We start from the raw sequence: 6,000 nt of genomic DNA on the forward strand, positions 1-6,000 counted from the left end.
TTTTTTCTATCGTCTATTTTCTCAATTTTTTAAAGCATTTTTGTACATGTAGGCTAATTTGTTCCTTTATTAGTTGTGAACCATAAATTAACTGGTACGGTATTTCTGTTGTCTGATGTTAAGCTGTCTCGTTCAGTTAGTATTTTTGATACGACGTGTGAGTTCCAGCTGTCACTTTTATTGTTGGGCGATGTTTCTCGATGAGACTGAACATGTTATAATTGGCCTATTTCTTTGAATTCACTTTGAGTTTTAAGTCATGCACAATCTTGTGATATTACTTGGTTTTAGTCTATGTATTTGTGTTACTCGAGTTTTGCATAAGCAATTCAACAATACATTAGCGCCCTAGCCTAATTCGACTTAAGTGCAAAATTTTAATTCTTAAAAATTGAAATGTAAAATTATTTGACTTGAAAAGTGCACTAAATTTTTATAACTTTTTTTTTCGTGCATAGAGAGTTATACAGGAGTTAAAAACCCGTAACGAAAATAGGTCTAGGCCTAGGCCTATACTGTAGAAATTATAAATTCCACAACATCAAAAAATTCTTTCAGCCTATGATAAAATATTTTACTTTAGAAAATTACATAATAACTGTTAAGCTATTTTGGACCAACCTGTTCTTGCTTATTGTACATTTTTCTTTCAAATCTTTCTTATGTTGATAAGCCTGCTATTTCATGGAACCACTGATAACGTTGATACGCCTATTTTTTTTATTTTGCAATAAACTCAGCTGAAAGCGATTTGCGCCAATGGACATATCGTTGAATTTCAGTCAACTAACATGTCACATCTGGAAGACATTCGCCATGTTGCAGGAACGTCATTGCAGAAATTTCGATGGTTGGCCTTATTGGTCAGGAGGTAGGCCTACCGTTCTTATTGCATCTGCACTGCATTATGCGGAATTTCAAGACACGACTAACGTCAATTACAGTAACATAATAATGTTAAAACAAAATGTCAACAACCGTCAACTTTTCATGGGAAAGAGGGAGTAGTAACTCCTTAAAAAAACATATACTTCGTTAATTTGGCAGGTCCTGAAAGGTGCACAACTAATTCAAGTTAACTGTTGAAATTTTAATGATCAGAAATGATTCGTAGGTCTAACTGTATCACGAGTCACGACCACTCAAAAATATGCTTGAATTGCTTCTTTTATCCTGACTGATATTAACTATGTCTTGAAAAATATTCGGTTTCGACCTATCAATAGAATTTTTTTGAGGGTAACGAAGATTGGTAAATTTGTAAAATTCTCACTGAATTGCATAACCACTCTCCATGACCACCAGTAGGCTAAGCCTTAAAATTGTGTCTCGAATCGGGTATATAGTATCTTTCTACACCTACATCCACATCACAACATTGCGCAGCCCTACTGTAAAAATGCCTTTCACCATTCAAGCAGCGACATGAGATAGTAAATATATTTACATCTCTTTATCATTAAAGCCTTTGGGGTATTACACAATACACATTAAGATAACTTCATGCAAATCACATTCCGTTCTCATGGGAGCCTTTAATGTTCAATCAAAGTTACATAAGTAGCGGGCAACTATTTGATTGGACTGCTTTCAACAATACATTTATCATTTTCGACAACTGAGTTTGTATTTCGCAACTAAGTGTGAAAATGCATTTGAAGATTGTAAATAAAATGTTAATATTAGTCTTAAGTCAATAGAACGTTTTGTGATGGCAATCTAAGCCAAAGAATTCACATCAAGCTGACTTTGATTGTTTGTTACATCTTTTCGACAAACAAATTGATGTTTTAATTGAAGTTATAGTAGATTGATCTTTCAACCCTCCTCAAACGGCAAATTAAAAAATACAAAACAAGTCAGACAGTTACAGGATTGTAAGCAGACTTGAAACTCGTTACTACAATATACCGCTTTTCTCTATTGATCTTTCTAGAAAAGCTAACAATGCTAAAACAATGTAAAGCACAAGCTCTTACACAACGTTTCACGTACCTTTGCGCACTGTTTAACCATTCATATCAACTGACTGTACCTTTTATACAAGGATAATCTTTCGTTACACGATATAAATTGTAATTTGGTCTCGTATCAACAACTCATACAATTCAATGGTCCGAAAAGGATGAAAAACCAAAAACAAAAGACAAGAACAACAAAAACGCGTTGGTATACAAATGTAATCTGTCCTGTAATAATAAAAGCCTTTGTTTCTTTTGGCAACAGCTGATTGCACGACTGAAGTTTTTTGGAGCTACTACGGTTAGAATATTCACGACAACACTTGAAGAATCATGGATTGTAAAAATTAAACTGCGCTGACCTCCCCTCCGCAAAACTTGTTATCGACGTGCCGTACATTTTTATACCTACAGCATTTATAGGCTACTAATGTTACTTAGTTTAAATTGGCGTTTTTCATAGGACTGACAATTTGAAGATTATCCGGCAACGGGAGGGGGCAAACTTGCCTCCCTCCCCCTTGCAAGATGAAAATTGACATCTTGGCTGTAGGGTTGCTTGCAGTTTACGTCAAAATGGTAAGTTTAAAGAAATGAGGCGAAGTAGTTCTTTCCATCTTTGCTACCTTTCGGGATAAATCTCATGTAATGTAACACTACCGCTACAAAACAACTTAACAAACATACAAACCAACGCTTTTGGCTGAGCAGTGGCCTATTGGCTTCGCACGACACTCCCACAATTCCAAACTAAATGGATCAACAGTTACATTAGACAAAAGATAAGTTGTATCCCAGTTAGCAAATCAGTCGTTTTTTACAGTGATTCAGGGTCGATAAAAGTTGAATCAACGTGAAAAAGACTGATTTGCTTTTCGGGATGTAACATGTTTTTGCTTTCAAACAACTTTTTTTCCGAACACATCACAACCAAAGTAAGTCACCTACTTTCGTCTTCAGCCAATTTTTCCTCGTTCGATTTTTTATGACGACCTGAGCACACTACGTCTGTTTGTCACCTTGCATTGAGTGCTAATGACCACAAGCGCAGTTGAAATGTCGGTACAAGAAAAAATCTGGTAATGACAGCTCAAGGGGATTGGAAACGAGCTTAGCGAGTTTGAAAATATTTCGATTTTATGATAATTGCTTAGTCGGGTGTTCTGGAATTGTGGTCAAATTGGTATTGAAGCAGAACACGAATCCAAGTTGGAAAACTTATAACGATTGCAGCGAAACAAAGGTATGCTATAATTTTGAACAATTAAGATTATAAATAATACAGGCCAGCGGCGGTGACGATTTCGAAAGGTATGTATCTTTTTATGACCTACGTTATTTCCAACTTCGCTTGGTTTAGAAAATGGCTTCATCTTCACAACTCTCGGTTGAGTGCAGTTTCAAACTTTCAATACTTTAAGTGCAGTGAGTCGATTTTTGATTCGAATTTTCTCGTTGAATGGCACTTGGCGATTCAATTGTTGAAGGTAAAGGGTAGTTGCCACGACCAAGAAGAATCCGGGAGCTAACTTTGAGATTCTTCGTGGTTTTGTATGCAATCAATCAAGTTGAAAGACGGCTAAAAAGCAAACGATTTCCTGGGCTCTGTCTGCAAGCTTTTTGGCATTTTTATCTTTTAGACTGGATTTACAGTAAAATATAAAACTTCTTTTTAGAAGAAGAATACAGTTCTTTTCATCGAAAGGACGCATCACAAATACTCACAATGCTCATTCAGCAATACATTTAATTTGAACCATAGGCATTCGAAGCCGAGCAACGTTATCAAGTTTAACATATTAAAGATTATTATATTTACAAAAAACACAAACTACGCAACAATTAAATATCGAACGTTTTCGACATCACACGAAGTCCTCTTCAGGAATAACATATATTATATACAATTTTTACTACATCTGAATAAAATACAATGGTTATTATAACTATCAGTGGCGTAGCCAAAGGGGGGGGTTTTGGGGGTTACAACCCCCCCCCCCCTTTGGCACACGTGTGACGTCACGATATTGAGAATGATGCTTTCAGTCTAAAAAAAATTGACTAATTTTATACAAAACTGCATTAAAAGAGTGAGTTTTGCCAATACCAAACATTCAAACATCTCAGCCAGGAATTAGCAACAAGAAAACATAGACACTTATAGTTTTATTTCCGAAAAATGCCGAAGAAAACATGATTTATCCTTTTGCTATGCCACCGGACAGCACCATTTTGCAGTAATATTCATACCCACATTTTTGTTGAAAATGCTCTCAGAATGCACCAAATTCAAAGTAATTTTTCAAAATTTTCTGGGGGAGGCCCCCCAGACCCCCCGCCGCTGGGTGTCGTTTTAGGCGAAACTCCCCCCCCCCCCCCCTTTCAAAATTCCTGGCTACGCTACTGATAACTATAAACAGGAAAAAACAAAAACTGCACAGTACTTCTGACTTAGCTCAAACTCAACGATATAGGTTCTGCGAGAATCAAAGGTAACTGCATTAAAAGGTGTTGAACAGATCACATGATGTGGTAGAAAGGCAAGGTGCGAAAAAACTAATTTTAAACCAAACAAATCTAAAACATGTAATTTGTTTAAAGCGTGTTGTGTGAATAAAACACGGAGCTACAAACAGATTATGATTTTCCATCACATGAAAGTGACAATCTATTGTATTTTTACTACAACCGGTAACTAAAGTTTAACTTATCCCGTGTTTTATGCAAATCTGACAATTTTACTTAAAATTTCCATTTAAATTGAAAAATGTAGTAGGATCCGACAGTTAGTATAAAAACAAATGGATTGGCAGCACTGAAGTATACAGATAAACCCACTGCGTCCACGTTTGAAACATTTACAATCTGCACTCGTCAATCTCATTAATTTGACGTCTTGGATCTGACCGCTGAGTGATGACTCTTACATTTTGAAGTTAAGTTAGCTAATTTTTACGACGAATTGAAACTTATTGTGATCCACCATAGTTCGGCCATACATTACAGAAGCTCTTGATGGTACAATGTGGTGCTTTCTGTTTAGCTGCCAACAGCGACTTTGCTTCTAACTTTTTTAATAGTAGCCTAATATGCCTCTCACCACTGCGAAACAACATCAGTGAAAAGTCGCTGTGACAATAATTTAATCTCTTTGCAGCGCTTGTGCTTACAACTCAAACTAACTATTTTATACTATCAATTTATTTTATTGTTGACAAAATTGCCCATAGTAGTGTACGTGAGAACACCAATAATAATAAAAGCTTATCCTGTCAGGATTTTGTTATTCTTATTTCTTGGTTGTGTAACACCAGCTCAGTGGCCGAGTGGTTTCGCCTTTGGCTCTGGTGCTGGTAGATTTGAGATCGATTCCAGGTCGGGTCAAACCGAAGACTTTAAAAACGGTACCGATTGTGTTCTATCCTGCATAGCGCAGTGAGAATGAGTCGGGTAATAATGTGATAACATCGTAAACCTGATACAAATTAAAAATGAGCCCTGTCGCTAAAAGACCTTAGCTGTTGTAGAGCGACAATAAATAAAACCATAACATTATTATTATTATGGTTGTGTAATGTAACTGCAGACTTACAGGTGTTGAATCAATGTGAAACAGATTTGTCAGCTGGAAAATACGACGAACAACCGAATCCACTTGAAGTTCTTTAAAATCCCTGACTGGCTACGTTCTTGTCGAGTAGTTTTAGCTGTTGGAATCTGCTGAAGTAAAATAAAAAAAAGTCATATAATGAATTGGGAAAAGTCTAGCGATGAATAATTGAGCAACTTTCAGCGCAATTAGGCAGCCCGACACGTTCATTCAAGTCGAGCGGCTTCTTGTATTTACACTCAAGTGGCTCACTTTAGAACCTAATTGTTTCACTACATGTGTTTCTACGAATTCTCGTAATTATTTGGGTTGAACCAGCGTAATATTTACTGAAGATACGCCAACAGCCCTCTTATAAAGTATTAGAACTGAGAAGAAGAGTGCCAATGCGTGAGGTGTCCAACCGGCTGCCTGGTAAGCCGATTATTC

Source organism: Aplidium turbinatum, chromosome 12 (genome assembly GCF_918807975.1).
Source record: "Aplidium turbinatum chromosome 12, kaAplTurb1.1, whole genome shotgun sequence".
NCBI classification, from domain to species: domain Eukaryota; kingdom Metazoa; phylum Chordata; class Ascidiacea; order Aplousobranchia; family Polyclinidae; genus Aplidium; species Aplidium turbinatum.